This window comes from Pongo pygmaeus, chromosome 15 (assembly GCF_028885625.2).
Source record: "Pongo pygmaeus isolate AG05252 chromosome 15, NHGRI_mPonPyg2-v2.0_pri, whole genome shotgun sequence".
Taxonomy (NCBI): domain Eukaryota; kingdom Metazoa; phylum Chordata; class Mammalia; order Primates; family Hominidae; genus Pongo; species Pongo pygmaeus.
Window position 1 is genome coordinate 18,701,288 of NC_072388.2, and position 10,669 is coordinate 18,711,956.

The window sequence follows — 10,669 nt, forward strand, 5'->3', positions numbered from 1 at the left end:
ACACCTGGCTATTTTTTTTTTTTTTTAATAGAGTCTCACTGTGCTGCTCAGGCTGGTTTTGAACTCCTGGGCTCAAGTGATTCTCCTGCCTCAGCCTCCCAAAGTGCTGGGATTACAGGCACACAATCTCAATAGAGTTAAAAAAAAACATCTAAATGTGGTTAAAGGCCAGGCACGGTGGCTCATGCCTATAATCCTAATACTTTGGGAAGCTGAGGGTGGAGGATTGCTGCGCCCAGGAGGTGGAGGCTGCAGTGAGCCATGACCTCACTGCGGCACTCCACTCTGGGCAACAGAGTGAGACCTTGTCTCTAAAAAAATAAGTAAATAAAAATAAATGTGGTTACAGCATTGCCCCAATTTAATCAAGCAATAAAATTCTAAGATGTGCAAGAAAGTCCAGAGGTTCCATCTTGGGTCACATTTTGAAGATTTATACAGATGGTGACATTGAAAACTGAGGTATCACCGAGGCTACAGAGCTGTAGAATCCTCATGAAGGCCAATGATGTATGCCCAATGGCAAACCGTGGTGTGAGAGACCTCTGTTATCCCAACATGAGCTAAAACCCCCTTGTGGCATCTGTAACAACTGCAGAAAACAAGAGCCAGGAGCTTTCCCAGGAGCCCCCCAACTGTGCCCAGACCAACCTGTAAACTGAAGAAGCTACTGAAAGTTCTCATCCTGAGACTAATGTCACACAGACAGTACTGCAATATTTTATTCTGGCAACTAACACACTTAGAAAAAAAAATTGTCAGAGATTTGCATTAAATAGGGTAATAAGTTCAAGTTATGTCCAAAATGTAGATAAAGCAGAGCCCAGAAGACCAGGGTAAACTCTATACATGTCCATCCATTGAGAGAATTGAGAGAGAAAAAGAGAGTAAAAAAGGAAAAGACCGACACAGAGAGAGCAAGAGAGAGAGAGAGAGAACAGAAAACAATGAGACAAGGTCAGGTACCAAGGCAGTTATAGAACCCCTAGAACATGAGAAGGAGAGGGTGACTTTTTACCAAGGATGCCACGGTTGTCCGTGACCCTGCACTGTCTTCTTGTAGAGTAGTCTGCCTCCAGGAATCTTGACCTTCCGGACTTGTCTTGGGCCTACCACTTTGCCCACCTCCATGTCTGGAGGGCTCCGTCAAAGGTGAACACAGCGGTGTTGCCACAGCCCCTCAGCAGTGCTCAAGCCCTAAAGCTGTCCATGAACAAAAGTGAAAGAGTGAGGTGTGGTGGGGGTGCTGATTAAGAGGATTGGCTGGGTCACAAGACAGAAGCAACAGGCACTATGGTGCTGACAAGTACATGTCTCTGGACTGCGGGAAGAATGAGCAGACTCCCAAGGCCACAGCATAGGCTGTGGGAAGCTGGGTGATCCGGAAAGGCCTTGCTAGGTTTCGCCCGGGAGAGTGTGGATGCTGGCTGGCAAAGCCTTTGACCAGGCAGAGATGCAGCCACGTAGTTTTGGTGCGTGCGTGTGCAAAAGAATAAGGCACCTCCTTCGAGCCGGAATCGAACCAGCGACCTAAGGATGTCCACAGGTGTTTCTACAGGCTACAGTCCTCCGCTCTACCAGCTGAGCTACCGAAGGGCGCACGATTCTGGGGTTGGGTCATTGATCTTTCAGCAAATGCAAGAAGCTAAGTCCTTGCAATTCTAGTCGTCCAGTAAGCTTTAAGTTGGTTGGAACTCGCCTTGGAGAGATAACCCTGCGCCGATCGCCACCGCGCCCCTTTTGCGGCGGAACGAAACCATCTGGGTGTGGTTGACTGGCTTCCCTCGGCATCGATAACATCGACCCATGAGGGGCGAGCCGGGTAGGGGGCGTGGGGGTAGTGGTGGGAGTGTGCTCTCACTTATTATCTTCTTCCTCCTGTGCATCCCCCTTTCTACAGGGCAGGATGACAGACCTCAGTGGCCAAAAAAAAAAAAAAAAAAAAAAAAAGTGAGACGGTGAGAGGCAGAGGGGTTGGCGAGGTGGATGCAGGGTGCAGGGATCCAGTGAGGGAAGGGTTGCTGGAGGAGAAAGGAGGAGAACTGGAATGGACACTGGTAGAAGGCTTCCAACCTCAGCCGAGCCGCAGGGTCTGGTGGTGGCCGGTAATGAGGCCCTTCCCTAACACTCTGACCTCCCTACACCTTCCACTGCTCTCCCACCCCCTCATCCCCACCCCGCTTCTTCCTCCCGATGCGCTTTCTGCCTTCTACCCACAGTATCCTAAGTTCACTTTTTGGCCCGTTGAAGTGTGCTGGGAAGTGGGGGAAAGAACAAATAGAATTAGGTGAGGAGACCCCTCCCAGGGATTGCAGAGGCACATGTGATACCCCTCCTCCCTCGGGGCCAATCTGGTGGTTGGCTTCCCTCCTCTGCAAACCGACCAGAAATATTTTGCCAGTTGCAACTTTTAGAAGTAGGACAAGGCTCTGTGGGCTCTGAAAAAGCAAAGGGGCAAGGACCAGCCTGAGCAACATGGCAAAACCTTATCTTTACAAAAACTACAAAAATTAGCTGGGTGTGGTAGCACGAGCCTGTAGTCCCAGCTACTTGGGAGGCTGAGGTGGGAGGATTGCTTGAGGCCAGGAGTTCAAGGCTACAGTGAGCTATGATTATGCCCCTGAACTCTAACCTGGGTGACAGAAGAGACCCTGTCTAAAAAAAAAAAAAAAAAAAATTGGGGGTGGGTGAAGTAGAAGACAGAAGTGTCAGTGTTGGACTGCTTACCCTGACCCCATGTCTTTAACAATGTTTCAGATCTCATCTGGTGTGTGCCACTACCCCAAGACCACTGGGACACCCACCCCCCAGCTGAACACCTAGCGGAGGTGAAGCAGGCCACATCCAAGGGACCTGGCCACCACTGAGTTTAAGTCCACTCCCTGTCTTATAGCAAGTGGGTCTGGATCTCTGAGGGCAAGGGTCAGATGCTCACAGAACCCAGCTACTCTCTGTCATGGCTCAAACAGGAAAAGTTGGTACCCAGGTTTCAACCTTGCTTGTGCTAGCCACCAAAGCCCATTCACTGGCTCACCTCTGATTTTGCCACCAAACCACTAAACAGAGGTTCCAAAGAACCTGGGGTTCTCTATATCCCATCATAAACTTATCCAATAAGGGACAAGGTACTACATTTGGTCTGTGTTCGCTGGTCTGTGCCTTTGGTGTCATTGGAGGCAGGGATCTCTCTGCGGCTCCAAAGCCATAGAATCATCCTGGGCACTGGCGATGCCAGAGCTTGGCCTCCTTCTGTTAGCAATGAGAAGCAGGAAAGGCTGACAAAGCCGGGGGAACGCTGGGGGAAATAGGGAGGTGGAGGGAAATCATGAGCTGCTTCCCAAGAGAGGAAGACATGTGTAGTCTTCAGTGTGAGACCTGCAATGAAACAGCTCTTGTGGCCACAGCAGGTAGTGGAGGCAGGTGTCCCAGTCCCCAGAGGGCTTCAGAGGGCCACGTTCCCATGGGCCATTTGGCTTGGAGTGCTCTCTGTGATAGGTTGCATGTGTGCATCAAATCTCTGGAGATTCTTTCTGAGATGGTGAGATGAGACCAACGAATGCTTGTTGGCTTTCTTCTCTGCCCCACACCCACAGAACCCACTCCATCTCCCTGGAGGTGAAACCCCTCTTCGTTGGAGAAAACCTAAGTCCATTTCCTGCTTCATTCTCTCTGATTGGGCCTCAGCACGTTTTCCTTCAGGGTGAGAGTAGAGTCCAACTGTGCCTCTAGTCCCAAAGCTCCAAACTGCTCAGACCCACCAGGCAGTGGCCTAAGGCAGCGAATTCGTGTGCCCCTGTATAATGACAGCTGTCACTCAAGCTTTACTTCTGCTCCCTGCCATGGACCCAACAGCCCCTAACTCTCCAGGATCACTGAAGCTCTTTTCGAGCCTGCACTTTTGTACTCCCCTTCCATCTCCCTTACCCTCTCGAGTAGCAGGGCACTCAACACAGGTGTTTTTGCTGGCTTCGAACTGAATGTTAGGTCCTCGCTTTTCCAGCAGAGGCCAAACTCGGCTGTAGCAGCATGAAAAGTTGTGAAGGCTCAGAAAAAGTGAGGCTTGAGGGATTTGGGAAAAGCTGTGGGGATAGGGGATAGACTCACCTTGTCCTCAACCTAAAGGGCAACCTGACCTTGCTAATGGAAGTTCTTAGGATTAGGAAATTCTCAGGGTGACAGCTGTCTCCCCAAAGTAGACACAGCAAAGTAAGTATGAACACTTTCTTTATGCCTGTATAGGTCTATACATTTCCAGCCAAGGAGAATGAGAGGGGCAGGCTGAGGGCTCGGGGAGAGAGAGAGGGAGGCAGAGACACAGAGACAAAGAGAAATATACAGAGACAGAGAAACTGTGAAAGAGAGAAAGAGAATGAGACAGAGACGAACATGAGACTGTCGGATCTCAATGCAGTGATAAAGAGCCTGAGATGGATGAGAGTGAGAGGGTGAGTTTTCACAGAAGATACCACGGTTATCCCCACTTTACACCCTTGTCAAATAAGCTTGACGTTCTCCAGGGAACTTGACCTTCCAGGCTTTGCCCACCTGGTCAGGAGAGCTCTGTCAAAGGTGAGCACAGCGGTTTTGTCACAGCCAGCGGCGATGCTCAAGCCTGAGAGCAGTCTGTGAAGAAAAGCGAAGAATCGCAGGGTGGGGAAGTGGGGGGCACCATGAATAGAGGGATTAGTGGGGTCACAAAGCAGAAACAAGGTGTGGGAAGCTAGGTGATCAGGAAAGACTTCGTGGGTGTTTTGCCCGGGAGAGTGTGCTTACTACTTGGAAGCTGCAGGGCTTTTACTTGGAGGCTGCAGGGCTTTTAACCAAAAGCATTAGGCACTTCCTTCGAGCCGGAATCGAACCAGCGACCTAAGGATGTCCGCAAATGTCTGTGCAATCTACAGTCCTCCGCTCTACCAGCTGAGCTATCGAAGGGTGCGTGCTATCAAAGCTGGGTCATTGGACTTTCTGCAAACAGAGGGAACCACATCCCTGGATGCTTGAGGTCCAATACGCGTTGGGTTGATTGGGACCCACTTTGGAAGAGAACCCTGCGCCGGTCGCCACCACGCCCCTTTCGGGGCAGAACAAATCCTCTGGGCGAGGATGCCTGGTGTCTCTCGGGCTCTGACAGCCACCATCCACGAGGAGGAGCTCTCATCTGTGACAGCCTTCCTCTCCCTGAGCATCCTCCTTTCTACAGGTGAGGATGACAGCCCCCAGTGGCCTGAGAGAAAATGAGGTGAGTCAGCGAGGGCACAGGGATTGGCGAGATGGTTGGGTGGGTCTAGTCGGGGAGAGAACGCTGGAGGAGGAAAAGAGGAGAACCCTAATGGGCGCTGGATAGGCAGCTGACAACTCCAGCCCAACCTCAGGGTCTGGTGCAGGTCTCTAATGGGCGCTTCCATAATAGTCTGGCCTCTCTATTCCCTCCCCTACCACACACACAGGGCCCTCCTCCCCAGGTGCCCAGCCCTTCTCCTCATAGTAGTCTATGCTCACATTTTGGTGCATTGAGGTGCACTGGGAAATGAGGTGAGGAAATCTCTCCCAGGCTTGCGGATGCACATGTGAGATACCCTCTTCTGCAAACAGGCCAAGAAGTCCAATCAGAAGCTGCCGATTTCTGAAGTAGGGCAAAGTTCTGTGGGTTTCCTTGAAAAACAAGAAGGCAGGTAGAGGACAGAAGTGTGAGCTTTGGACTCCTTATCCTGACCCCACATCTTTGACAAAAGTTTCAGATCCCATCTGGTGTGTGCCCACCACTCCAAGACCACTGAGGCACCCTCTCTGCAGCAGAACACCTAGAGGAGGACAGGAAGCCACATCCACGGGACCTAGCCTCCATTGCGTTTATGTCCACTTCCTGTCTTATGGCAAGTGGGTGTGGATCTCCGAGAGTGAGGGTCAGATCCTCACAGACCTCCTGCTACTCTCTGCCATGGCACAGCTGGGAAGAGTAGGCACCTGGGCTCACCTTCACTTGTGCCAGCCACCAAACCCATTTGTTGGCTCACCTCTGGTTTTCCCCCAAAGCACTGAGCAAAGGTTCCAAGGGCTCTGGTGACTCCATGCCCCATAAGGAATATATCCAATGAAGGCCTGAGGTGCTACCTTTGGTCCCTCTTTGTTAGCTGGTCTTTGCCTTTGGTGTCACCGGAGCTGGGATCTCTCTGTGCCTCCAGAGCCATAGAATCATCCCGGAGCACTGGTGACACCAAAGAAGAAAGGTTGACACAGTCGGGATGACGTTGGGGAGAATAGGCAGTGACGGGATACCAGGAGCTGCTTTCCACGTGAAAAAGATATGTGCAGTAATATGTGCGGTATCCAGTTTGAGAGGCACAATTAAACAGTTCCTGTGGACCCAGCAGGTAGTAGATGGGGCAAGCCAGTCCTAAGCAGGCTTCAGAAGGCCATGCTTTCCTGGGTCATTCAGTTTGGAGTACTCTCTGATAGGTTGCATCTTTACATCAAACATCTGGAAGCTTTTTCCAAGATTATGTGATGAGACCAAAGGATGCTCATTGGCTTTCTTCTCTGCCACATACCCACCAAACCCACTTCAACTCCCCAGAGTGGAAGCTTCACTTGATTGATAAAGCCCAGTCTATTTCTGACTCCATTCTCTCTGACTGGGCCTCAGCACATTTTTCTTGGGAGTAGGAGAACCCAACTGTGCCTCTAGGTCCCAAAGCAAACGCTCGGAACTGCTCAGACCCAAGAGGCAGTGGCCTGTCTAAGGAGGCAAATTTATGTGCCTCTGTATAATGACAGCTGTCACTCAAGCTTTACGTCTGCTCCCTGCCATGGACCCAATAGCCCCTAACTCTCCAGGATCACTGAAGCTGTTTTGAAGTCTGCACTTCTGTGGTACTCCCTTTCCCTTTCCCTTACCCTCCCAAGTGGGCAGGGCACTTGGTGCAGGTGTTTTTGCATACTTTGAACTGAGTATTAGATATCCTTACTTTTCCAGCAGTAGCCAAACTTGGCTGTAGCAACATAAAAAGTTGTGAAGGCTCAGGAAAGGTGAAGCTTGAGGGATCTGGGACAGGGGGATGGGTGGGCAGTTTGTAAATACAAGTGGAAAGGCGTAGGATGGTGGGGGCACGAATTGGGGTCTGGCTGGCTCACAGGCAAGGGGCAATATTTTGCGCTGAAGACTACGAGGATTCGGGAAGAATGAATAGGCTCCCAGGCGTGTGACCAGGAAATGCAGGATTTTTGCTGGGTTTTCCCGGGGAAAGTGTAGTTATGACTGGAAGGCTGCAAGGTCTTTGACCAGGAACAGGTGCAGCCAGGCAGCATTGTGCGCAAAAGAGTCAGGCACTTCCTTCGAGCAGGAATCGAACCAGCGACCTAAGGATGTCTACCAACGTCTCTGCAGCCTACAGTCCTCCGCTCTACCAGCTGAGCTATCGAAGGATGCACACTGATGAGGCTGGGTCATTGGACTTTCTGCAAATGGAGGAAGCCAAGTCCCTGGACGCCGGAGATCCAATACTCGTTGAGTTAATTGGAACCCGACTTGGAAGAGAACTCTGCGCCGGTCTCCACTGCGCCCTTTTCCGGACAGAGCAAATCCTCTGGGCCGGGATGGGGGTTGGCGGTGACTGGCGTCTCTCGGGCGCTGATAGCCACGATCCACGAGGAGGAGCTCTCACTTGTGGCCTTCTTCTCCCTCTGCATCGCTCTTTCTGCTTGTGAAGATGACAGCCCTTAGTGGCCAGAGGGAAAATGAGGTAAGACGGCGAGCGCAGAGGGGTTGGTGAGATTGATGGGTGAGTCCAGTGGAGGAAGGGACACTGGAGGAGGAAAGGGGGAGAACCAGCATGGGCGTGGTGTAAGCAGCTTCCAACCCCAGCCTAGCGTCAGGGTCTGATGGAAGATCCTAAGAGGGCACTGCCCTAACAGTCTGTCCCCTACTTCCCACCACCTCAAACACACTCCTCTCGATGTGCTCGGCCCTTCTACCCACAGTGTCCTATGCTCACTTTTTGGAGTATTGAGGCATAATGGGAAGAGAGGGAGGAAATGCAGGAGGATAGGTGGAGGCTGGGTATGGTGGCTCGCACCGAAATCCCAACAATTTAGCGGGCCGAGGCAAGAGGGGCGCCTGAGCCCAGGCTTCGAGATCAGCCTGGGCAACATAGGGAGAAGCCGTCTCTACAGAAAAACTTCTAAAAATTATCCGGGTGTGGTGGCCTGCACCTGTGGTCCTAGCCACTCAGCAGGCTGAGGTGGGAGGATCATCTGAGCCTAGGTGTTCGAGGCCACAGTAAGCTGTGATCTTGCCACTGCACTCCAGCCTGGGCGACAGAGACAATTAAAAAAAAAAAAAGATATGTGGGGAGAGAGTAGGGCCAGGGGCTCACAGATCACCACGTGATACCCACTACCTCTAACCCCAAAGGCCAGCATAAAAGCTTCGATCCAATCCTCTGCTACTGACCAAGAATCCTTTCCCAGAGGCTGCTGCTTTCTAAAGTAGGGGCCCCTGGAAAGAAAAAGGGGCTGATAGAGGACACCAGGTGAGCTTTGGACCCCTTACCTAGGTCCCAAATTTTTACAAAGGCTTCATATCCCATATGGTGTGTGTCCACTATCCCAAGACCACTCATCACCCACACAAACAGTAAGACAGGTACTGATGGCACAGCAAGCTGAACCCAAAAGACCCACCCTTTATTGAGTTTATAGGGGAAAAGTCAGGGTCAGGGATCACCCACACTTTTGCTGATGACCAAACACCACTCAATGGCCCACCTCTGTTTTTTCCCTCAAAGCACCAAGCCTAGGTTCCAAAAAACCTGGTACTGCCACATCTTATCAAGGACATATCCAGTATAGACTAAAGGTTCTACTTTGGTTTCTGTTTGTTGATCTCTGCAGCAATGTCATTTGAGGCTGGGATCTCTCTGGGGCTGCAGAGCTACAGAATGTTGCTTGGGCACTGGTGAGTCCACAGCTCCGCCCCTTTCCATCAGCAGTGGGAAGTAGGAAAGGCTGATACAGCAGAGAAGAGGTAGGGAATAGGCCGTAGAGGGAGAACAGGAGCTGCTTTCTAGGAGGGGAAGACATGTGTAGTCTCTAGTTTGAGACGCAGAGTGAAAAAGCAGTTATGCCCATCGGGTAGGAGAGAGTGGTCAGTCACCAGGTTCCCAGAAGGCCTCTGAGAACCAAATTTCCATCACTGTTTTGCTTGCAGTGCTCTCTGTGATAACTTTCATCTGTACATCAAGTGTCTGAAGACTTTTTTTTTCCCAGAGCATAGGATGGGACCAGGGGACACTCGTTGTGGTTCCTTTCTGGCCCATACTTTGATGAACCCACTTCATCTTCCCGGAGGTGAAGCCCCAATTGGTGAAAGTCAAGCCCATTTCCTGCTTCATGCTCTCAGATTGTGGCAGCCATCTTCCTCCTGTAGAAGGTGCAACCTTCCAGCTGTGCCTCCAGAGCCCCCACATAAAAGTTTGCATGCTGCTTAGATGCAACAAGCCAGTGGCCTTATGAGGTGAACTTGTGTGCCTCTGCAAGGTGGCAGCTGCCACCCAAGCTTCAATTCTGCTCCCTGCCATGGACCCAACAGCCCCCAACCCTCCCGGGTCACTGAATTTCTTCCCAAGTCTGCCCTTTTATACTCTCTTTGCCTCTCTCACACCTTCACAACTAGCAAGACACTTGGTGTAGGTGTTTTTGCAGACTTTGAACTAAGTGGAAGGTATCTTTCTTCTTCCAGCAGGAGCCCAAAGTTTACTGTAGTAACATTAAAAGGTATGAAGGCTCAGGAAATGTGAGGCTTGGTGTATGTGGGAAGCGGGCACATTTTTGTTCTCAACCTGAAGGAAAATGTTATGGAGCCAGTGGAAGCTCTATTTATTAAGAAAATCTCAGGGCGGCAGCTCTCTCCCACAAATAGACAAAACAAAACAGAAATGGACATTTTCTGTCTGTACACATCTATATATTATAAGCAAAAGATAATGAGAGAAATAGAGTCAGAGAAAAACAGAGAGAGAGAGAGAGAATGCTCAGATAGAAAAGCATTGCTAGAGACCTGGAGAAGGAGATGAGAGAGAGAGAGCATAGAGAGCATTTTTGTTTGTTTGTTTGTTTCCTGAGGATGTCACAGTTGTCTCTGACCCTTTTCTCTTCCAGCAGGCTTGACCTTCTGGGAGATGATGGTGGGCCCACTGGTTTAATAGATTGACAGATCTATCAATGGTGAGCACACAATGTTGCTAGAGTCAGTGGCCCTCAGCACCCAGAGCAGTCTGTGGATAAAAGTGAAAGAGCTCTGGATGGTGGGGGTGCAAAGGGGGTTGGGGAGAGGGGCTGACTGGGTCACAAAGCAGAAGCAAGGGGTGCTTTGCGTTGAAGAGTACCTGTCCCTGGACTGTGGGAAGAATGAGTGGGCTTGCAGGCGTGTTTCCTGGCCACAGCACAGGTGTGGAAACCAGGTGATCAGGAAAGGTTTCTCTGGGTTTTGACTGGGAGGGTGTGGGTGGATACTAGTCGGAGGCTGCAGGGCATTTGACCAGGCACCAGGTGGCATTGCGTGCAAAAGTATCAGGCACTTCCTTCGAGCCGGAATCGAACCAGCGACCTAAGGATGTCCACAGGTATCTATGCAGTCTACAGTCCTCCGCTCTACCAGCTGAGCTATCGAAGG

The 10,669-nt window shown here is 51.0% G+C and overlaps 4 non-coding genes across 4 annotated transcripts; all 4 read right to left on the minus strand.

Moving 5' to 3' along the window:
- Positions 1-1,502: 1,502 nt before the first annotated feature.
- TRNAY-GUA (transfer RNA tyrosine (anticodon GUA)) lies at positions 1,503-1,596 on the minus strand. The gene is made up of 2 exons: positions 1,560-1,596; positions 1,503-1,538 (listed from the first exon to the last, which is right to left on the minus strand). It is a non-coding gene; the product is annotated as a tRNA-Tyr (tRNA).
- Positions 1,597-4,838: 3,242 nt separating this feature from the next.
- TRNAY-GUA (transfer RNA tyrosine (anticodon GUA)) lies at positions 4,839-4,932 on the minus strand. Its single transcript has 2 exons — positions 4,896-4,932; positions 4,839-4,874 (listed from the first exon to the last, which is right to left on the minus strand). It is a non-coding gene; the product is annotated as a tRNA-Tyr (tRNA).
- Positions 4,933-7,328: 2,396 nt separating this feature from the next.
- On the minus strand, positions 7,329-7,422 carry TRNAY-GUA (transfer RNA tyrosine (anticodon GUA)). The gene is made up of 2 exons: positions 7,386-7,422; positions 7,329-7,364 (listed from the first exon to the last, which is right to left on the minus strand). It is a non-coding gene; the product is annotated as a tRNA-Tyr (tRNA).
- Positions 7,423-10,575: 3,153 nt separating this feature from the next.
- Positions 10,576-10,669, minus strand: TRNAY-GUA (transfer RNA tyrosine (anticodon GUA)). The gene is made up of 2 exons: positions 10,633-10,669; positions 10,576-10,611 (listed from the first exon to the last, which is right to left on the minus strand). It is a non-coding gene; the product is annotated as a tRNA-Tyr (tRNA).